The 25421-nt window shown below is 33.9% G+C and overlaps 1 long non-coding RNA gene across 1 annotated transcript in view; it reads right to left on the bottom strand.

Annotated features, from left to right (window-relative positions):
- The window catches only part of LOC141386143 (uncharacterized), a 102008-nt gene that overhangs the window by 3565 nt on the left and 73022 nt on the right, over positions 1-25421 (bottom strand). The window contains exon 3 of the long non-coding RNA XR_012407445.1: positions 20079-20142. This is a non-coding gene — a long non-coding RNA (uncharacterized lncRNA). The remainder of the gene's footprint in view (positions 1-20078; positions 20143-25421) is intronic.

The raw sequence follows: 25421 nt of genomic DNA, 5'->3' as shown, positions 1-25421 counted from the left end.
TGTCAAAGTCTAAGGAGATATTATTAAATCTTTGTCTTTTTGATATTAACTTGTGGTTGATAAGGTTTCTGGATTTGATTTCAGACTTGATTACCATGACACAGATTAAATCTGTTGTTCATTTTGTGCAATCAAAAGTGAAACTTATTACTTATTACTTATTTAATTAGTAAGAATGCCAGTGTTTATGAACTATTTATATTCGCTTTGAAGAAAAATGGTTTAAAGGTATTTTCTTAAGTTATCATTTGTGTTTGATTTTTCTTAGTTTATCACATATTCAGTCCTTATGCAAAAAATAATAATAAATAATAATCATAATAATCATAATAATAATATTAGTAATAATAAATGAATTAATAAATCAATAATAATAAGAATGATAGTAATAATGGTAGTAATAATAATAATAAAATTTGTTACAAAAAATCTAAACTGTTCTGTTTTATTCCAAATAATGAACATGAAACGTGCAATCTTCTGTAGTTCTTTTCTGAATATTCTGAATAAGTGCGGCATACAATTGAAGGGAATTGAAGGGATGACTGCTAAAATTCAGTATTAATCAATCGTATAAATACTACTACTATTACTACTACTACTAATAATAATAATAATAACAACATTTATTACAGAAAAGTCAAACTGTTTTGTTCTATTCCAAAAAAATAAACATAAACTACGTTCAATTTATTCTGTTCTTAATTCTAAACATTGAAGTGCGGCACACAAGGAATTGAAGGGATGACTTCTAAAATTCAGTATTATTACAGCATTATGCAAATCTGCAAATATCCTGTATTTCCATCATAACCTATAATGTTTTACACTATTGACAGATGAGCTTAAAGGTCAGCTCTATAAATTCTGCACCAGTAATGCAACATAACTCACAAAAAAGAATCTCAGCTTTCCTGAGTTCTTCGGTTAGTCTCTGACTAACATTGATTATGTAATAAATGAAGAGTTGTCAAAATAAGCTAACAGTCAGTCAAACAGTTCCTCCCTCTCCAAACCTCAGTCCATTTCTATGTGTCAGCCAAGTCTGGGCACTCATATAAACACAGCCGTGTTTATTGTGCCACAGTGTTTATATCATTTTCTGAAGTAAAATGTCCAGTGGCTTATACTTACAGTTGTCTCTACATATTAGAGGCGAGAAAAAAGTATTTTAACATCCAAAAAATTGCACACTTCACTTTTAAATCATGTTTAACCCTGAATATCACTTTAACGCCATATATCCTTTCCAGACTTCCATCAGCACACTTACTTCTGCAGGTCTCGTATGGAAAAAAATGGCATACTGAAGGATTAGCTCATGTCTTATGACTTGTTGGCACAGAGCTCTAATATTATTTAATATTTGCAGTCAATACACAAGCGATGGCACCACCGATGCCTAGTGCCAAAGTAAAGAAAGGATATCTGAATTCTGGCACCCTGAAACTGAAACAGTATCCACTGGTCTAAATTGTGTGTTATTATGACAGCTATATTTAAAAAATAAGGTGCCCAAATGCTGGAGTAATCATTTCTGAAACTTTGGAGTTTGAATAGGTCCTCAGAAATTATGCTCAGTATTTAACATATTTTGTATGCTGAGCTCATGAAATTAAGACATGAAAAGGAATCCAGAAGGACTCTGTGAAAGAAAGATCATAAAAGGACTGTAGGGAGAAGAGCGGAGATGGCTAAAGTTCAAGGCTTTCAACACATTATTACTACCAAGCCTTCATGCATCAATGCATATGTGTGTGCTGAATTAACCAAGGGGGGGAAATCATCACTTTTATTCTGATTACCCAGCATTGACTGATGTTGATTTAAGGTGATTGATGGCACAAGACAGGCCTGCAGACGTCCTGAAGTATTTTGCTTAGACAGAATGCATTAATTGGTAAGGAATAATTAATGACCGGCCATTGAATCACTAGAAAAATAAGAAGCAGAAGCAGCTTGGGAGTGCATTATTTTATAATATTTTCAAGGGTTGCTTTCAATTATTCCAGATACTGTACTGTTATCGAACATAAAAACCCTGCTCAGACATTTGATAGGTTTTGTTGTCAACCTCTTCCTGTGTACAGGATTTTTTTGCGCATCTCCTCCAAATTGTTTAGATTTTTGACAGTTGTAGGCAGTGAAAAAACTAAAATCACTATTAATGTACAGTTAAAGTCAGAAGTATTTGCCTCCAAAATGATTAGCCCTCCTGTTTATTTTTCCCCCCAATTTCTGCTAAACAGAGAGAGGATTTTTTTCAACACATTTCTAAATATAGTAATTTTAATAACTTATTTCTAATAACTGATTTATTTTATCTGTGCCATGATGATAGTAAATAATATTTGACTAGATATTTTTCAATAGAACAGAAGATTGGAAAAACGTTGCCTGGTCTGATTTCTGCTGCGACATTGGGATGGTAGGGTCAGAATTTGGCATCAACAACATGAAAGCATGGATCCATCCTGCCTTGTATCAACAGTTCAGGCTGGTGGTGGTAGTGTAATGGTGTGGGGCATAATTTCTTGGCACACTTTGTGTCACGTTATGCATGATTGAAACGGAAACAAAAAGGTGCGGATCCAAGTGCAGTTTATTTACAGTGCGTATCAACAGAGAAACAAGGTGTTCAAAGTACGAATAAACAACAAAATAAGAAACATAAAACAGAGACAGGGCTCAGGAATCAAAACTCGAATACTAGACTTACTGGAAACATGGCGGCATAAACGATGCGATGATCAACAGTGGTAGAATGATAGAATATATAGTCCAGATAATCAACGGTAAAACAGATACAGCTGTGATGACAGATCAGTGTATGTGTTCCAGTGTATGCGCGTGGTAAGTATGGAGTTGTAGTCTTTTTGGGACGCTGTGGTTTCTTCTGAGTCCTGTTGAACTACAGCGCCCTCAGGTGGTCACTGACAGTTGTGACACTTTGGGCCCATTAGTACCAATTGAGCAATGTGTTAACACCATAACTCACATGAGTATTGTTGCTAACCATGTCCATCCTTTTATGACCACAGTGTACCCATCTTCTGATAGCTACTTCCAGCAGAATGTGGCCGCCATGTCATAAAGCACGAATCATCTCAGACTGGATTCTTGAACATGACAATGAGTTCACTGTACTTAAATGGCCTCCACATTCACCAGATCTCAATCCAATAGAGCACCATTGATGTGCAGCTGACAAATCTGCAACAACTGCGTGATGCTATCAAGTCAATATGGAACCAAATATCTAACAAATAATTCTAGAAGCTTGTTTAATATATGCCACTAAGGATTAAGGCAATTCTGAAAGCAAAAGGAGCTCCAAACTGGTACTAATAGGGTGTACCTAATAAAGTGGCCGTACGTAGACAGTAGAAAAGTACGTAGACATAGAAAAAATATATATGTATTTTTCATTATATGTCCTTATAATTGTACACGTATTCCAGGTATTCCCAGAAAACATTCCTATTGTGTTTTTCTAGTAACAGTCAACTGCTTTTGGAACAGGTTTCAAAAATCCTAAGCGAGCAGCTTAATAAAATGCACAACTGCTGCAAAGATGTAAAGAGCCTGAGGGGTTAAAATACAGTCAAATGGCAGCAGAAAGTTTCAGAAGCATGACTGATTGGTGTATTAGTCCCAGAAACTCTGTGCTCATGTTCCCATAGCATTAATGACACTGTACAGAGCGAGTATAATGTTTTCTGTTGATCTAAGATCGGGTTATTCAACCACACCTGCGTCTCAAGACTAACGCATGTTACCTCATCTACCACAACCTGAGTTTGCACAAACCACAGCAGCGTCAGAGGTCAAGTGCAGGAAAGAAAACGCCGCTTTTCAGACATTCACAGAATCACGCTAATCGTTGCCATTTGTCCTGATTCCAGAATGAAGTGGCTTCTGGGCAACTCACTGAGTGTATCTGGGCTTGTGAAAAGGCCTGAATATAAGGACACCATTGGTGGGCTTTGATTTGTGGAGTCCTTTAACTGCAATGAGGAAATCAAATGTTTCTAGTCAGATCCAAATGATCATCTATCAGTTGAAAGGAGGAAAGGAAATGAAGGGAGATGGTGTTCAGCATACAGGCTTTAGTTGGTTGTACTTCTTGTAAATATTGTACAGTTGAAATGTGTAGGGGTAAAAACATCACTTTGTTTTAACATCAAATTTTAATTGATTTACAGACATTTTTCTTAGAACGCAAAATGATCCATTATGCTTTGCATGTATGCGTAAGGAGGATGCTTCGAATTTCCGGTTGGCAGCTTGATGGTTATACACACAGTCACATTTGGACAGCTTTGAAATAATAGTTTTAATCTATTTTACTTTCTTTTAACATCTTTAAAATAATACTGCTAATGATCAGCGCCACCTCCTGGACTGATTATTTAAAAAATGCGATCTAATAGTAACAAAAAACAACATTTGGAATTTATTTATTATTACCGTCAAACGGCATCTTGTGCCATTTCATCATCGTTAAAGCGATCATTTTCTCTTTTCTTTCAAATATATAGCCAACCCAAACGCATATAATTTACTAAAATGTTTGACACACATGTACTGTGCCATTAACACATTGAAAAACTGGCACAAAGTGAAAATAAAGAGGCATTTTGAATTACAAACGGCTCCCGATTAAAATCAATATGTAAATCAGCATATCAGTAACATACTTTTATTTTTTGGAAATTGCATGGCTTAACGTTAGATACTTGTTAAGTTTCATGCAAGTAATATGGCTTGCTCTATAATGCAGCAATTTATTGCCTGTGTGTGGGAACACTGACGCTGTATTTCAGCATCTGATCCGATGGCAGACACTGAATTAAGGGAACACTTTTCTTTCGTGCTTAAACTGCATCTGACTGAAGCATAACGACTTTAGCACACATCTTTTAAAATATAAATAGTGGATCACTAAAACACGCTGTAAGCCATTCAAGAGTATTGACCACTCTTTTCGGATCAAGATTTGCCAGTTGTAAACGCTGTAAATGGAAGTTCTAAGCATCCTACCGGAAGACGCTGGTCTATATAAAGTCTATAAATAGATAAAAAGAGTCAGGTTTAGTCATTTTAATGATGCAAAGAGTCAAGTTTAATGATGCAAATAACTTTGTGAAAATAAAATTGTTGTTCAGTGTGTTGGTTTGGCCATTCATTGCATCTTTAAATAAACAGGTTAACAATAAACTTTTAGTTTGGCTGGAATAAGAAAAAACTTTTAATTTAAATCTATGAAGCTGAAGTCAGAATTATAGCCCCCCTGAATTATTAGCCCCCGTTTATTTTTCCCCCAATTTCTGTTTAACGGAGAGAAGATTTTTTTTCAATAAAAAAACCTCCTTACCTGAACTTTGCCATGATGACAGTAAATAATATTTTACTAGATATTTTCAAGATACTTCTATACAGCTTAAAATTACTTTTAAAGGCTTAAATAGGTTCAATAGGTTAACTGGGCAGGATAGGGTAATTAGGCAAGTCATTGTATAATGATGGTTTGTTCTGTAGACTATCAAAAAAAAAAATTGCTTAAAGGGGCTAATGTTTTGACCTTAAAATGGTTTTTATAAAATTAAAAACTGCTTTTATTCTAGCCAAAATAAAACAAACAAGTCTTTCTCCGAAAGAAAAATATGATCAGACATACTGTGAAAATTTCCTTGCTCTGTTAAACATCATTTGAGAAATATTTAAAAAAGAAAAAAAAAATCAAATGGGGGCTAATTATTCTGACATCAACTGTTTATGTATATATTTTTAAAGGTCAATATTATTAACCTCCTCAAGATTAATATTATTTCATTATTGTTTTGCCACAGATGACACCACTGTCATCCAATGACTTGCCTTTTTTACCTAACCTCCCTAGTTTATTAGTTAAGCCTTTAAATTGCACATTAAGCCGAATAATGGCAACATAACTACTAAAGAATTTAATTATTGTCATTATGACAAAGACAAAAGAAATTAGTTTATAGACTGAAATGATCATGGTGCAATTAGCGGCAGTTCTATATTTTATAATAAAATTATATATATATATATATATATATATATATATATATATATATATATATATATATATATATATATATATATATATACATATATATATATATATATATATATACACATATATATATATATACATATATACATATATATATATATACATATATATATATATATATATATATATATATATATATATATATATATATATATATATATATATATGTATTTATTTATTTATTTATTTATTTATTTATTTATTTATTTATATAAAGGGGTTTATATAAGTGCTGGCTGAGTAATGATTGAAAGTGTAATGTAATGATAAAGACAACGCCTTATTATTTTCTGAAGTACTGTAATATCCAGGGATAACTTTTATAATGAATTTGCAGTTTGTTAGAGGTCATTCAAAATGAAGGGATCAAACAGATACTTTAAAATATGAATATTAAAAACAGACTGTCATTTAACAGCATGGAACAAAGCGTCACTGCTTTGTTGAAAAGTGCATTGCTTTTTAATAATTGATCAGTTTAGTTTTTCATGCTGCGGTAACCTACTGTATAAAATATACTCATTATTAGATAGACAGCAGGCGGTCGGTTATGAGGGTAAGAATTTTCATCATTCAGCTTAAATGATTTTTTTAGTAATTCATTACACTAGTCTATATGGGGGAATGCTGACTAAATTACTTAATAAAAACGTAATAAAAATTTAGATTTCAATGCATTTTTGGTGTAATTATATTGTTATACTAAATAACATTCTTCAATATTCTATTAATATATTCTTCAAAATATTGTCTTCTATATAGCATTTATTTAATGTAAAAAAATAGTTAAATTGTTAAATATTTATTAGAATTTTAAATAACTGCTTTGATATTGTATGTAGTTTCAAATAAAATATTATTTCTGTCACTATTGCTTTTATTACTATTACCATTAATAATAATAATAATAACTATAATAATAATAATAATAATAATAATAATAAAAAAAATAAATAATTACATTTTTTGATTAAATGAATGCCGCTTTGGTGAGGAAGAGAAGCTTATTTTAGAACATTTAAAAATCCTAGTGACCCCAAACCTTTGACCGGTAGTGTGTGTGTGTGTGTGTGTGTGTGTGTGTGTGTGTGTGTGTGTGTGTGTGTGTGTGTGTATATATATATATATATATATAACTGAATTGGACTGAATTATTTGCCACCCTGTTTATTTTTTATTTTTTCCTAATTTCTGTTTAATGAGAGAAGATTTTTTTCAACACATTTCTAATCATTATAGTTTTAATAACTCATTTCTAATAACTGATTTATTTTATCTTTGTCATGATGACAGTAAATAATATTTGACTAGATATATTTTCAAGACACTTCTATACAGCTTACAGTGTCATTTAAAGGCTTAACTAGGTTAATTAGGTTTACTAGGCAGGTTTGGGTGATTAGGCAAGTTATTTATAACAATGGTTTTTTCTGTAGACTATCGGAAAATATATAGATAAAAGAGGCTAATAATTTTGATCTTAAAATGGTGTGTAAGAAAATTAGGAACTGCTTTTATTCTAGTGGAAATAAAACAAATGAGACTTTCTCTAGAAGAAAAAAATATTATCAGACATACTGTGAAAAATTTCTTGTTCTTGTTAAACATCATTTGGGAAATATTTAAAAAAGGAAAACTAATTCAAAGGGGGGCTAATTCTGACTTCAACTGTATACACAGAGAACGAGAATGTTTTATGTGCATCAATGCAAGTTTCCCTTTTGTATAAGGAATTTATTGTCACAGATTTATTAAGTTGCCTAAAATTATACTAAAACACTGCATTTATCAGCACTGTAAAACCCAAAGAGTTAAGGTAACTCAAACCTTTTGAGGAAACTAATTGCAACAAACCATTAAAGTTTAAAACTAATTCTTATCAGTGCCTTCAGCACTGAGTTCGAAATCAGTCAATTTTGAGTTAACTATATTTCATTTGATAAATTTGACTGTTGGGTTTTACAGTGTGTAAGGAAGGAAGATTCCTTTCAGACTTTAAGACAGTTTGGTACAGTGCAAGACATTCGGGCTAAAACAATTCATTAATTTCAATATAAATTCACATTTTTATGAAAAAACAACATTTGAATTCAATAACTACAATTGAAATTATGCAACAACAACAACAACAAAAACATTCTTTGTCTTCAGGATTTAATAAATTTCAACTATTTGTTTAACTACTGAGAAATAATAATTAATTGCATGTACTATCTAAAATTTATGGTTAGGATTAGAATATAGTGTGGGCTTAGGGTTAGTTGCATATATACATACTTACCGGTAATTGTAATTACTATAGTAAATGTACATAAAATGTTTAACAAAAACTTTTTTTTTAAAGTGTTACTAAAAGTTCTTAATTCATATTTTAGTTGCATTAAACTTCCTTTTACTGGCCAGCAAATCATATTTTTCGATTATATTTTTAATAATTGTTTCTATTATTATTAAATACATTTTCTGGCACTGTCTATTAACTGCACTGCTAAAAATCTTATGCTTCTATAACATAATTTCATTAATTGTCATTGTAACTCAAAATAATTATTATAATTATTAATTGTATATTATATTAGGTTTATAGCAAAAGCATTTATGTGCCAGAGTTCAGAATAACATAGGCATGAAAGCAAATCAGCAGGGGCAGAACAAGGGCGGAAAATCGCATTTTAAAACAAACGTACCAAGTGTGAAAATAACCGGAACGTGCAATTCCATGCAATTTAAAAAAGTAACATTAGCGGTTTAAACTGTATATGCACTCAAGTGTAATATTTATTTATTTTGATTTAATTTGTCTTTGAGCAGAATCAACCGACTGGATTTTGTTAGTGAAAGGGTCAAGGCTTTGTGTCAGCTGATCTTTAACCTGGTCAGACACCGAGATGGTTATCCTGATCAATCACTTCATACCTTCGAGAAAGACACTTAACCTCAGCTTTAGGGAGAAGGAGAACTATTTAAAAAAGTTCTTGCACGAGTCACTTTGGATGAAAATTGTTGCTTCAATCAGGAGGCATTTGTTGCCAGAACCTGCAGTGTTTCAAACTGTCCTTTAAACTATTGAGCTGCGGGCCAGATCTGATTTTGAGAGCTGTTCTCTGGCAAGCACCTACAGTTTCTCAGTTGGGCTTGAGCCCTTTTGTGTTTCTGGACATTATGACTTTTAAGACGAAATGGGTGCCTCCAAGTCTATACGGTCAGTGTGTATGTCTCTTTGTTTTTCAGAGGTCATTACCTCTTGATTTTAAGAGAAACGCTGCATCTTCTTTTCCATTCATTTCCATATAAAAAATGTAAAAAGGTAAGATGAGCTATTGCAAATGAACTGTCGAGCAATGAATTATGTTAGAGGATTAATCACTAAAACAAAAACATGTCTTTCCTGAATATGTTTCAGAACACATTAGATGAAATGTTGATATATCTTTGAATGTAATCTGTCATTTGTCCTGGTCTGGAATATGGAACTTTCATGTTCCTTATCAGCACCTCAGTATTTCTCAAAGATTCTCAATCAGGTTGTGGAAAAAGATAGACCTTAGATTTTATAGTCTAAGTTTGCTGGATTACAAAGACAGAAATGTCCCTTTTAAAATTAGCAAAACATTAATTAATGTCGCTCAACTCATTGTGAGTTTAATAAAATAATGAATTGATGAATTAATGAACAAAATAAATATTCAAACCCACAACTCAAATGTGAGTTAAATAAAATAAATACAACAACACAAAGATGTTACAAGAGTTTGCCCCAAAAAGATTCAATCATCATTTACTCACACAAAGAGTTATTCATATTGATTGATTGGGACAAACGCAGAGCTCCAAAACACTGTCATATTTTTCTTTTCTTTGGTTATTAAGCTTGTATCAGAGCTACAGCAAGAGTGACTGACTGACTGACTGACTGACTGAATGATTGATTGATTGATTGATTGATTGATTGATTGATTGATTGATTGACGGATAGATGGATTGAATGATTGAAAGCCCCTTCATTGAAAGTCATTGGCAACCTTTTTTTGGGTCAAGTGCATATTTATTTTGTATGACTAACAAAAAAGTATGTACAACTTCCCTAAAGGTAAACAGTTGAGTTTTTCCACCAAGCTAAACTGGGTGAATTACACTGCACCTCGAAATCACTTAAAGAGCCCATATTATACATGAAATAGGGTCATATCTTGGTTGTAAGGGTCTCCAACAACAGTCTAATATGCATGCAAGGTCAAAAAACACTTTCATGGTCTTATAATCTGCATTTATTTTTACCTAATTATCCCAGCGACTCCTGTATGAATCGTCCAGTGATTCATTTGTTCCCAAACCCCTCCTTAGCGCGGAGCTAATCTGCGCTGATTGGACCGATGACAGTCTGTCGCGATTGGTCGACTGCCTTCAGTCAGAGAGGGAAATGGCCAATAGCTAATCAGCAATTTAAAAAGTAATCACAGTTCATACACGCTCGATAGTGTAGGCGTGAATTTTAGCTGCCACACTATGGCGAGTGGATAGTGCCACGGATAACCGAACGAAGGAGACAGTCGTGTACTCGCCATACCACACACACACAAAAACACACACACACCTCCGGATGACAACGCTCCCGCTTCCGCCCGCACCCGCCAGGTTTTAGCCTGAGAACCCGCTCCGTTTTCTGCCCGCCGCGCCCGGTCCCGCTAGAGCGGAGAACACAACCAAATATCACCCAGTATACAGTCCAGACAGCCAAGCTGTCTGTATAGACACATATACACAGCACAAAGCACACAGAGCTCGTTCGTTCGTTCGTTCGCTCTCTCTCGCTCTCTCTCATACGCTCTCTCATACCAAGCAGACTCTCTCTTTCTAATTCGCATAGCAATATCCGTGATATTGCTAGACAGCCCGCTCCCGTCCCAAATTAAACCCGTTACCGACCGCTCCCGCGATTTATTCGGAAATTTATTCCCGCGGCTGTCCCCGCGCCAGATTTCTGCGGCGCGGGAATAAATTTCCGAATAAATCGCGGGAGCAGAACTCTAGCACGGAGCTCCAATAACAAAGCAGCACGCGTCGCGTTTTTAACGTGACTTTGCACGCGATAAGATAATATATCCAGTTAACCTGATACAGTACACGCGGTTACAAGTAACAAATCACAACTAAATACATTTGCAAGCTAGAGTAAACGAGGCAACAACTTTAACCGCACGTACTTACACTAGAGAAATGGAAGAAACCCATCCTGACGTCCATCAGTTACTCTTTACTGATCCTTCCTTTAACAAACTCAGATGAAGTATTCTTTGTAGCATGTAGCTTCCAGAAGTTTCCAACTGCTTGGTTATAATGCTGAGGTTTCATCTTTGGGTAGAGACTCAATATATCCATCTGCAGTGTGACTTCAATCAACCGGCATGTTTGTGTGTGTGTGTGTGTTTGTGGGTGTGTGTGTGTCTGGGTTTCTGCGTCAGAGGGTGGGGCCTCAGGTTTGAAATCTCCCGGGTTTGCGCGTGCACGTGAATAACTTGGTTTCGTTCGTACGTCATGGCGAAACACCTAATGAGTCGGTATCAAGGCGACTCGTTCGAAGCACTATGAGTCGACTCTTTTATAGATGAATCAACAGTTTTAAACACTGTATTCTTACAGATTTAAGCCTTAGCTGGATACTTCACTTCACTTAGAGCTGTGTTACACACTACATGGAGGGGAATTTTCAAAAACCCATAATATGGGCTCTTTAACTTCTGTCAATAAACTAATGTGACCAACTGCTTAGAGAGGGAGCATGTGTTAAGCACAATAGAGTTAGCTGGGGATTGTTTTTAGGCACTGCGTAATATCCATAGATTGTAAAAATATGGAGATAGTATCCATCACTCATATGTTTTTGAAGAGTGCAAAAGAAGCTACAAGTGGGTGTGGCCAACATTTGCCTTTTTGCAAATCGTTTTTTTTTTTTTTTTTTTTTTCCCCAGGTTGTTTTCTGTAAAGTTTGCTGTTTTAACAGTGAAGTCAATAGAAATGTACTCTACTATGGAGTCAGGCCTAGTGGAATCTCAAAGAATTGCAGTTTCAGTTACTTCTGTATTAGCTTCACGAAGGAGAGCGGGACGTTGCCGCTTGGTAACATCATTGAAGAAAGATGATCAAAACTATTTGGATATTTTTGAGGGTGATCCTAATACATAATGGTCAAATACAATTTAACGATTTATGCTAAGCTAAGCTATAAGTGCTCAAACCAGACCTAGAGACCAGTTGAATGGTTTTAAAAATGATAAAATTCCACTATTCAACTCTAAGGGAGTCATAAAATTAGCATTAAAATTTTTTTTTTTCCTTTAATCCATAGGGTGAGCAAATGATGTTAGAAATATAGTTTAGACTGAATTTTAATTTGAATAGGAACTAACCAATATTTAAAAAAAGAAAACAAAATCATGTAATTATGAATTATATCACAGTATTAATCAAACATAATTAGAGTTAACTTTCACAACAAACTGCTTTCTCTGTTTTTATTTATTTATTTATTTATTCCACCTAAAACAAACAAGCAGGCTAAATCACAGTTCGTGTAATTACTTTTGTGATTCCTCTTTTGTCTCCCATTACTCTGTTTATGTAGTTTCATCCCATCTGCTTTTAGAAACCATCTCCATCTGCCGCCTTTTCATGTTCTGTTCTATTTCTAGCTCTCTTTCCGTCATTAATTGAACTCATTATTTCTCATCTTATCACAGCATGTTTTCAGCTACAACCTTGCTTAGCTTAGTGTTTGTGTCCGATCACAATAAGCTCTACAATACCTATAACAGAATGAACAGAAAGAAGAGACTCTCCTATATATCCACCAGACTCCATAGAAAACTAATTACTATAATGATAGATTCATGCAGTCAGTTTCATCCATTAACGGTGTTCTTTTGCAGATGATCTATTTACAAAGCACAAGAAATCTGAGTGTGTATATGTGTTTTATTCATGTAAGCACTCTTTATGGCTCTTTACGCGGGCTGTTCCTAATAATATTTACCAGTAAATAAGATGTCGGTCCTCTCTGAATGGTGAACAAACAAATTAGCCTTCGTGACGAAAGATGCAGCGCTCCTCTTACCATCATTATCCAGGCACAAAACAGAGGCATGCAGCCAGGAGTGAGGACATGAAAACTGAATGCTGCATGATGAAGCACACCTGATGCTGATTTTGCCTTGTCGGAGCAGCCATAAATACTGCACTGCATTCCCTAGTGTACTGGAGCAAGTGTTTCGATTTTTATGAATGTCATACTGCAACCCCCGGTTAATTGATGACCACCTGCTCCCAAAACATCTGGACCTCTTCCCTCTTCATCCTCGATGCTTCCTAAAACTGTACATAGACTAGAATATGACCTTTTGAGATGTTTGTATGTTGGTTCATGAATGCTTTCTAACAAGTTACTCCCTTTGACTTTCTGATGCATTTATTTATGAATGAAGAGACTTTTGAGCTTTCAAGGTATAGTATCATGGCCCACAAGACTTACAGGTCTTCCAAAGAAAGATGTTTAACTATAACTAAGCTACCATCATAACACAACATTTTTAATAGTAAAGAAAATAAACTGAAATACAAAATTATTTCATATAATCTCATACCTGTCAACATTGGGATGTGAAAAAAAGAGCTATGCCCTCCATAATAAGGGACCCCAGACATTAATAGTTATTGTAAAGAAATAGATTCAACTAATCAATTCTCATTAATTTTTTCTTCACTATATATATAGTGTATTGCATATAACTTATACATTGTGATTAAAGAGCAACGAATGAATCAAATTTATTTGGATTTTTTGTTTGATTACATTAAATATCAGAGGTGTCACTTTAAAAATGCACACATCCAACATTATAATAAAAGCATTCGATTGCTTTCCTAACTGTTCATGCATTTAAGACAAAATCAGTTGTGTTTGAAAAAAACCCACCAAGATTGACATCTTTGTATGTTATTATTATTATTAATTATGTGTATGTCTGTTCAAACATGCACCCAAAACCCAGACTCCGTTTCAAATCGTGCGTACAGAATCCGTTAGGTAAACAGTGTCTATTTATTATTATGAAGCATGTCAGCTGACAGTCATGCACCACTATATGACTGTTTTAGGGATAGGGTAGGAGGGGTGACGGCATCAGTAATGATAATGAAGGGAATTCTGCCGTTTTTTTTATTTATTAAAAAATATCTTCAGTAAATATCTTCAGTATTATCTTCATGCCTAAATAAAAAAAAAACACTGAACAGACTCACATTTAGGGGGTGGCCCCTGGTGGTTCAGCTGTATGGGTTGCGTGTAGGGAGGATCAGCTCTTTAATGTTTATTGGCACCTTTCAGAGAAAGACTAAAAAACAAGAAAAATATGGGAAAATACCTTTATGGGATGATAGTGGGGTACAATTGTAAAATATGGGAGAATCCCAGGGAAAACAGGAGGGTTGATAGGTATAATTTATCTACAGTTGAAGTATAGGACTGCTAATGATATATAACAGAACTAGACATTGGTTGAAATACAATTATATTAAATAAAAATTCAAGTTACAAAACAATGATGATTTGATTTATTAATAAAAAATAAAATTGCACATTATGCTTGGGTTGCAATTATCTAATCTAATACCAATGGTAAAACAACACTGTTACAAAAAGGACAAGATAAATACATTAAAAATGTATATAGAGTTTCCATATTTTTAAATACTAAATGTCAGATTATTAGCATTAGAATGTAACTTTGCTATTTCTGTTGATAATTTGCTTTATTTACTGAACATAACTCAAGGGTGCCATCTGGAATTCATCCTAAAACACATACATTTTAAATACTATCACTTATCTTCATGATGAGTTTTTTTACATTATGTGACCAATTTTTAGAATGCATTACTTTAAAGTTTCCATGGCAACATATCAAGATGATCAAAATAGAATTGTTTGTTTATCCTTCTGCTGTGAATGTTGACAAATGTCCAAATTGTATTGTAAAATATGTGATATTCAGATTCTCAAATATGTTTAAGAATATGTATTTCATAATTTTATTGAATAACTTAATGATCTTGTTAGTTCATCTATGATCAGTGGCAGATCTAAGCATGGGCAATGTGGGTGACTGCCAAGGGCGGCATCTTTCTAGACACCCTACTCTTCACAACACAACCCCCCACCCCCCCAAAAAAAAACCCATATGTAAAAATCACTGTAGACACCATTCGCTCAGTGTGATGCTCACAGTCCGTCACTATTTTTAATAGTGTACTATAGTTACTGCATTTTTAGAACTAAAAGAGGCACTAGATACACAGTATTCTGTGGTTTCAGACAATGGCTAATAATGCATTTTTAAACAAAATTTTTGCCAGCTACTGATGTGCAGAAGAGAACAACAAACATTACAAGTTATGTTTGAAATTTAATTTACATATAAATGTCAAACAGCTTCAAAAAACTTGCTAAAATGTAGCTCAAGCCTAATGGTTCGCTTTCATGCTTCTTTTGTGTATTTTCTTTTTTAAACTTGAAAGCTTCGGTGCTCTCGGGGACTAATTAGGCAACACAGAAATCTGTGGCCAGTACAATCTGCTATTGTATTGCATTAAAGAAACTAAATTATATTAAAATCAACATGAGTTTCATTTTTTTGAGTGAACTTAGTTCTTGCCAATAACTTATGCATTTAAAAAATGCTTTAGTCTTTGCTACTAAAGCAGTAAATAAGCTCCGGTTGAACCCGATGGAAAGTGTCAAATTTGTTTAAATAGTAAATACAGAGTGGATCAGCAGAGAATCATAAAAATCGTATTAATCTCTTTAATCAGAATGTAAAATGATGTTACGCTCTGAGGATTAGCCTGCACTGTACTAGGATTTCCAACCCAGAAAGCCTTCATAATTAAATCAGGCCGTGGGCATGGCTAGGATTTCCTCTAAACATATGCAGAAAGCTCCAGAAAGGATTTCTGGTTAAGCTCTAGACTCTCCTCAAGGCTATTGTTCATTATGATGGATTGCTTTTGCACACTGTGCTGTGGCATGTTATGACATGCGATAGTGGCGGCTTCTGTGACCTGATGGTAAAACCGACACATTAATTAAAACTTGTTTGTTTTGGATTCACATGTGACACAGTGGAAATAAACATCATTACTGCAAAGTAAATTCATCATCATCATAATAAAACATACAGTCGTATTTTTGTACATATTATGTCACTACTAATAAATGTAAAAAAAATTTAAAAACACACCATAAACAATAAAATAAAACCACAAAATAAATAAATAAATAAATAAATAAATCAATAAAAAATATATATTTCCCAATTGATGTTTAAGAGATCAAGGAATTGTTCACAGTATATCTGATTATATTTTAATTTCTGGAGAAGGTCTTATTTTTTTTATTTCGCTAGAGTAAAAGCAGTTTAAATTTTTTTAAAGCCATTTTAAGGTCAAAATTATTAGCCCTTTTAAGCTATATTTTTTGATAGTCCACAGAACAAACCATCATTATACAATAACTTGCCCAACTACCCTAACCAAGTTAACCTAATTAACCTAGTTAAGCCTTTAAATATCACTTTAATCTTTATAGAAGTGTCTTGAAAAATATCTATACAAATGTTATTTACCGTCATCATGGCAAAGATAAAATAAATCAGTTACTAGAAATGAGTTATTAAATCTATTAGGATTAGAAATATGTTGAAAAAATATTCTCTCCGAAAAACAGAAATTGGGAAAAAAAAATAGGAGGGCTAATAGTTCAGGGGGTTAATAATTCTGACTTCAACTGTACATAACAGTTTTGTCTGGTTCTTAAATCTGATTGGCTAATAGCCATGCGATATTCTGCAATAACAGCACTCATATTGCAGCACACATATTGCAGCTGGACAAAATAATGTACTTTTGAGGCTTTTTAGGCAAGAATGTAGTTGTTTACATTGCAACTATGCAGTTTATTTAAAAGCATATTGCCTATTTTAAATATTAATAATTTCAGAGTCTTGAGTCGATGCACACCTCCCAAAAGTGCCAATATACAGCCATATCGCACGGCTACTCGTGTGATATTGCTCATATATATATATATATATATATATATATATATATATATATATATATATATATATATATATATTATATATGTTATTTATATTGATGTTGGTGGGGCACAGGTAATTTTTGGATTTTAGAAAATTTAAGACCTCGTAAAAATATGACTAAGACTTTTTAAATACCTTTTAAGAGCCTTAATTTTCTCATAATTGATTTATCAACTTTTTATACTTTTTAGGACCCTATGGACACCCTGGCTTCCATAAAGCATTCAGATACAGGTTTGGTGCTCAAGAAACACTGGTTATAACATTATCAATGATGAAAATAATTATTTGAAAAAGCATTTTTTTAGGTAAAATTTTTAATATTTTGATATACATTTTGTTCAATGTACATATACAGGACATATCTGCGCATACATACTGTTTTCAAAATGATCCCTATGATCCACAATAACAACAAATAATGTCAAAAACTTGCCCTTTAAACCCCTTTCCATACATTGTTACTTTGCAAATGCATCATATTTTTCCCCTCTCAACTGGGTTTATTAAAAAATGAGGTCATTTTTTAAGGATATAACCCCTTGAACGCTCACAACCCCCTTCTGAAAGACAGAAAAGAACAAAACCGCTGGTGTTGCAAGGCCGTCTCGATTCATGAATTGTATTTCTTTTGGCCGCTTCAACAACAAAGGCGAAGTCTAATTTATCAAGATCAACAAACCGTCTGAATACTAACTAAAGACGATGCGTTTTCACATTTCCACAGGTGGTCGGATGAAATTGCAGTAAGATTGATTGCTGATATGGAGAGGACTATTAAACATGCTCCTGTCAGTCTGCAGATCCTCAGAGAAGCGAGGCGTCTCATCAAGACTACATGTATACGATACCGATGGGCAGCGGAGCACAAAGCCAGTCCTGCGTTGTGTTTTCTGCTTGCTTGGACTTCAGGATGTTTATTATCTTGGCTGATGCTGTCTCTGGAAAGGGAAGGGGAAGGAGGTTGTGCACTGGTGACATCTGAAGTATTTTCCCACAGCTGAGGATGGTTAAGGGGGTTGCAGAGGGGTCCATTTTTACCAAGAATCTGCGTCGGAACTGGCAGTTTCAGCAGACGAGTTCACACACTGTAGCGTAAGCTCCTTCCCTCCCACATCAACACACAAATACACACAGAAATCTGGAGAAGCTATTGAGTGACTTCATCCTTTAAATCTCTTCTAACTCTCTCTGGACTGCATGGTCTTTGTGTGGCCTGTCGTGGCTTTTGCCCTTCAGTTTCCACATTATTTTCAAGGCAGGACCAGCTAAGTTATCAGGATTTTTCCTCTGCTGATTGATTACGTTAGGAATACATTTTTTGGTAAAAAGTTTTCTGAATTGTTTTTTTTTTTTCAAATGTGCAAATTAGTCATTAAATACACTTTAACTTTTACAATTGTCTAGGAAAAAACTATGAATATTGAATGAAGACAAGTTGAATATTTTTTATTCTATGTTTTATATTAGATAAAAAAATGTTAAATATCTTTCATCAATTCATCATAATTAAAAAAAATACAGTAAAAGTCAGAAACAAATCTTTATTGTTCTTTTATAGAATAAACTTATAATAAAACTTACTTATATTTAACGGGGGGTGAGTGTAACAAAAGCCAGCTAGCTGAATGCTATGCAGGTAAACGTTCAAACGTCTAAAGGTGCTCTAGTGACAGACATTACAAGCCATGGTCTTTAGGCTCTTTTTTAGTGCAACCAACTCCCATCCAAAGAATCACCAGTTTGATCCCAGCTCAAAGCGGGTTGGGTGCAATAGGACCATTGGGTTATACATGGGGGCTCGTCCGGGATAGGAGTGAGATTTAGGAGCAGTGTAACGAAGGCCAGCTACCAAAGTACTATGCAGGTAAACCTCACTCCACTGACCTCTAAAGGTGCTCTAGTGACAGACACTAGAGGTCATGGTCTTTAACCTCCTTGTTAGAGCTACAGACTCCCATACAAAGAACTATCGGTTTGATCCCAGCTCAGCGTGGGTTGGTTGCAGAAGGAAGGATGGGTTACACATGGAGGCTCGTTCGGGATGAGAGGGAGGTTTAGGGGGGTTAGTGTAACGAAGGCCAGCTAGCGAAGTGCTATGCAGGTAAACCTCACTCCTGTGTCCTCTGAAGGTGCTCTAAGAAGGAGGCTAAAGACCATGGCCTTTACCATCTGTTACTAGAGTAACTGACTCCCATACAAAGAATTGCCAGTTCAATCCCAGCTCAGAGTGTGTTGGGTGCAGTAGGACTGGTGGATTACATATATAATCAGGCAATTAAGTATGAACAAATTCCATTGTAAAAACAAACATATAAATAAAATAAAAATGGTGTTATCATTTACTCACCTTTTATTTGTTTCAACCCATTATGAGTTTCTGTCTTTTGGTGAACATGATATAAGATATTTGGTTACACTTTATTTTGAAGGTTTGTTGTTGAATTTAAGTTAAATTGCAAACTTTCGTAAAATCTTTTTTGTTCAATAGATGAAGGAAACTCACAATAGTTTGAAACCACTTGGGGGTGAGCAAATAGTGAGTACATTTACATTTTAGGGTGAACAATCTCTTTTTGTCTGCTGTTTATATTTTTTTCTAAAGTGTAACTTTATAGATCAGTGCAAGAAAAAAAATCTTATATGACTCATTACTGAAAAAAGCAGTGTAACTGAAATCTACAGGCATAAACTGATGAAGTGTGACAAAAGAAATAAATGCTTAAAATAAAATAATAAATAAATACTTCATGAAAGATCTCAAAATTTACAAAATTGTCAGTTGCATAAAATAAACTCTGTTTTTGCCAGCAGTGTCTTACCTTAAAGCCAAAAATCTGAAACCATCACACACAGAACTCTGCTGGATTTGAATGATGGTGGTGTCTGTCATAGAGGGAAAAAAATGCATAATCTCTTTTGCATCCATGCATGAAAAATATCAGGAGCTAAAGTCAAATTCTGATAGCAAGTGATAGTTAAAGAATCCCATATCTTCCTGTAGGAATGTTTTGCATTTCTTGACACTAAAAAATACAGTTTTTCCCAACATTCCTGTGAGATAACCAAATCTGTTGCTAGATAGTTGTATTATCAGCTGATGGCATTAGAATTGAGCTCACTCACACAAAACATTACACATAAAACTCAGAAACACATCATTAATAATGTTCTACTTGCTGTCATTAGGAGTTCATTAACATTGAGCATTTAGACTGTACTCTAATATACAATAGATGCAATAATGAATAGAGACCTGCAGGCTCTAAACATACACTTGCATGAATATTAAAAAAGATAATGGATATAAGGGAATATTTAGAAGTGTATGGCAATTATTCAAGGTCAGTTTCTCAAAAGACATAAATATACTACAGTAAAAATACTAAAGTAAATCATAACCTGCTTTATATATATATATATATATATATATATATATATATATATATATATATATATATATATATATATATATATATATATATATATATATATATTCGCTTAAATATTTCTAAAAAACATGAAAAATGACAGTAAAATGCAGCATTGTGTTTGCTGCTTGTTTAAACTACTTGTTTAAAATAAGCTGAATCAACAAAATTTTTGAGTTTTTTGGGTGAAAATTGATTTATGTTAAATCCACTTACATTTGTAAAAACTAATAAGCTAACTACATTCCTTCATGTTGTTCCAACACAAATCGATTGTGTGGAACTCAACAAGTCAACAAAAGTCAAACTTATTCTTTTTAGATCAACGAATGAACGAACCAACCAACCAATCAACAAACCAACAAATGAACGAACCAACCAATGAACGAACCAACGTCGAACCAACCAGTGAACCAACCAATCAACTAACCAACCAACAAACGAACGAATCAACCAACCAACTAACCAACCAACTAACCAACCCACCAACCAACCAACGAATCAACAAACCAAAAAACAAATAAACCAATGAAAGAACCAACGAACAAATTAATGAACAAACGAACCAACAAAAAAACAACAAATGAACCAACCAACCAACCAACAAACCAACGAACGAATGAACCAATGAATTAACCAAAGAACAAACCAACCAACCAATCAACAAACGAACCAACAAACAAAGAAACAAAAAAATTAATGAACTAACAAATCAACAAACCAACGAACGAAAAAACGAACAAACCAACCAACAAATAAACCAATGAACAAACCAACCAACCAACAAATGAATAACAAATGAACCAACCAATCAACAAACCAACGAATGAATGAACTAACTAATGAAAAAACCAATGATGAACCAACTAACGAATCAATAAATAAACCAGCAAACCATCCAACGAACGAACCAATGAATGAACCAAAGAACAAACCAACCAACCAATCAACAAACGAACCAACAAACAAAGAAACAAAAAAATTAATGAACTAACAAAATCAACAAACCAACAAACGGAAAAATTAACAAACCAACCAACAAAAAAACCAATGAACAAACCAACCAACCAACAAATGAACCAACAAATGAACTAACCAATCAACAAACCAACGAATGAATGAACTAACCAATGAAAAACACAATGATGAACCAACTAACGAATCAATAAATAAACCAACGAACCATCCAACGAACGAACCAATGAATGAACCAATGAACCAACCAACTAACTAACCAACCAACAAAACAACCAACCAACGAATCAATGAACCAACAAACCAACGAACAAACAAACTAACAAACCAATAAACCGACAAACGAATCAATGAAAGAACCAACGAATGAATCAATGAACATACAAACCAACCAACGAAACAAATATTAAACAACAAAAGAACCAACAAATAAACAAACCAACCAACAAACAAACAAACCAACGAACCAACCAATCAACAAACCAACGAAGCAATGAAACAACCAATGAACGAACCAACGAACAAACCAACGAACGAAATAACAAACAAACCAATGAATGAACCAAAGAACAAACCAATAAACCAACTAACCAATCAACAAATAAACCAAAAAACAAAGCAATCAACCAACCAACGAATCAATGAAACAAAAAACCAACAAACAAATAAACAAACTAACTAAAACTAATGAACAAAGCAACAAACGAACAGACCAACGAACCAACCAACCAACCAACCAACAAAAGAACCAACTAATGAACCAACCAACCAACCAACCAATCAAAAAAAATCAATCAATCAATCAATCAAATCACATCAATCAAATCACATCAATCAAAGCAATCAATCAATCAATCAAAAGTAATACTGCATCAACAAGTGGTCAAATGGAAGACTTTGCTTCTTGTATTATTTTTGACATCTTAATAGCTAATTTTAATAATAGTAACAATAACAATTACATTGGTTAATTATATTACATACTAATTATTAAGAGTAGCCATTGGATTTTTAAAACAAAATTCCTTTGCTTAAAATGTGTAAAACTTATGGGGAACAGGAAATGATCTGCAAGAATACATTAGAATACCAGCGACTGCAGCAGGATATCATATTAGAATAGTGTTAGCACATTCATCCTGCGTCTCGCACGTAACAGTCAAGGAAAGACAGCTAAATCTAGATGAATAGCATTCAAAGAGATGTGCAGCGAGTTTCCTTCAATATGGTCTGAGCGCTGGCTGAGACCTGACGTCTCCTCATAAAAAACACTCATTTCATTTCTTGGCCAAAGTGCTGAATGCAGACAGACTGATTCAGGACCTGCACTTACAGAGTGGGGAGACTGTCTCTCCTTATACTGAGCATTTTTCCAGATGCTGATATATGCAGACATAAGGAAATATACGTACAGCTGAAGTCAGAAATATTAGGCCCCCCGAGTTATTAGATGACAACCCCCCCATATATATTGTCCCCAATTTCATTTTTTTAAATACAGTATATACATTTATTGATAGTTTTTAATAAGTAATAATAATAATAATAATAATAATAATAATAATAATAATAATTTTTCACTGAGTAATAAGATAATAATAATAACTTGAAACCTGACTCCAATATGAATCTGAATATCTCGCTCAATTAATTTTGGAGAATTGACTATTCCCAGAATATCAAAATCAACTGTAGGCAGTAGATGTTTCTCATATTTGGCACCTAAACTCTGAAACAGCCTTTCTAGCACAGTTCAGGAAGCAGACACACTCTGTCAGTTTACAAATAGATTAAAGACACATCTCTCTGCATTAGCATACACGTAAAACACAAATGCTTTTGAAATCAAAATCCTCTAAAGGATTGTTAGTCTGCATTATTTAGGGCAACTGGAGCCGGGAACACTTCCCAAAAGACATTTTACTTTGACCGGCATCTTCGCTTATGTTAGTCTTTTTTTTTTTTTATTCCCGAGGTTTTCATAATCCTGGACCAGGCCGTATCCTGAGCATCTGCTGTGGTGGTCATGGAGGAGTGGAGAGCATGAGACTGATTCCTGTAAGACCCCAGTGACAGACGAGTCCTCGCATTGATCCTGAAAGGACAGCCTGTACACCAGCCGGTGACCTCTCCCACTTGCAGCTTTTCCACAATGGATGTCCAACGTTCTTCAGCCTCAAAGGCTGGAGCTCTGCACAAGACATTTGGCCATAGAAGAAATGGTCGTGGATCGTTGATGGATTTGCTCTTAAGTGTTTGGACTTTCAGCAGCGAATATTGAACCACACTGAACTGAACTTTAACTCAGAAAACTGAACGGACACTGTTTCAACTCACTATAATCTTCTATGAGAAGCTTTTTGACACAATCTACATTGTAAAAGCACTATAGAAGTAAAGATGAATTTAATGTGATTTGAATGAATAGGAATTGAATAAAATTATAAATAAATAATAATAATAATGATAATAAATAAAATAAAATTGTAATTAAATAAATAAACAAATATTTAAAAGATAAAATTAAATTAAATTAAATAAAACAAAATAAAATAAATAAAATAATAAAATAAAATAAAATAAAATAAAATAAAATAAAATAAAATAAAATAATAAAAAAATAAAATAAAATAAAATAAAATAATAAAAAAATAAGGACATAAAATACAAAATTGTTTTACAAAACAGCAAAATACATTTCTTTTGTCCAGGCTGAGTCTAATGCCTGATTCAGACTGCATTATTTTAGCCCCGACAGGTTTTGAGAAATCGCCGACAAATGCCTGAAATCACAGGCAAATCTGAGAGACAATCACACAGAATGAACTCTCAAAGATGCGAGCTGAGAGAATCGCAGATAAGTCGCAGATGCCTGTGAGATATTTGGCATGCTGAATATCTGGAGCTGTCGGCGATTTAAATCATGCCGTGTGAATTGAGTTTTGACTGAAAATAACATCGGCGATCGTCTACAGCCAATTAGAGAGCAGCATTCACCTTCTGTTTGACGTTTCAAACAGAAGGTTAAAAAATTAAGTTGAGGAGAAATTGCTAATTCCATTTAAACCCAGGTAAGCAAATATGTACATTTTCTACCCCATTAGAGGCTTCTTTCTCGTTATGAAGTTAATAACAAAAGATACACTACTTGTTTTTGGCTGTGAGACGTGATTTGGATAAAGTTTTCGGCGATTCTTCATATTGTAAAGTCATGCAGTGTGAAATCCCCTGCCACCGATCAATCTTGCAGTGTAAACAAAGCAGCGACAAAACGCTAGTGTAGATAGTCACGTAGTGTGAAAACATCTGTGACACGACTACTTTGAAAATCATGCAGTCTGAACTCACATTAGAGGTTCCTAGATAATCAAAGAAAGGATCCCAGGTCCGATAAAATAAAAAAGGTTTGTTCTTCATAGCTGTGGAGAAGGCCTTAAATGGGATTATGCTGCAGACTGCAAGCAGTCCTTGATTTAAACTTGGGGGTTCTTCAATAATCCACTTTACAAGGATACATATCTGAGCAAAGTAAACCAAAATATGTAGGTATCTATTTTAATAATAGTTATAGTTTAATAGTTTTAATAACTCATTTCTCTTAACTGATATATATTTTTTTTTATCTTTGACATGATGGCAGTACATAATATTTTACAAGGGATTTTTCAAGGTGAAAGTATTCAGATTGTAAAAAGTGCAATTTAAAGGCTTAGGTTGATTAAGCAAGTTAGGGTGTTTAGGCAAGTGACTGTATAAGGT

Source organism: Danio rerio, chromosome 1 (genome assembly GCF_049306965.1).
Source record: "Danio rerio strain Tuebingen ecotype United States chromosome 1, GRCz12tu, whole genome shotgun sequence".
NCBI classification, from domain to species: Eukaryota; Metazoa; Chordata; class Actinopteri; order Cypriniformes; family Danionidae; genus Danio; species Danio rerio.
Note: the sequence above shows the minus strand (reverse complement) of the source record. Positions and strands in the feature narration are given on the sequence as shown.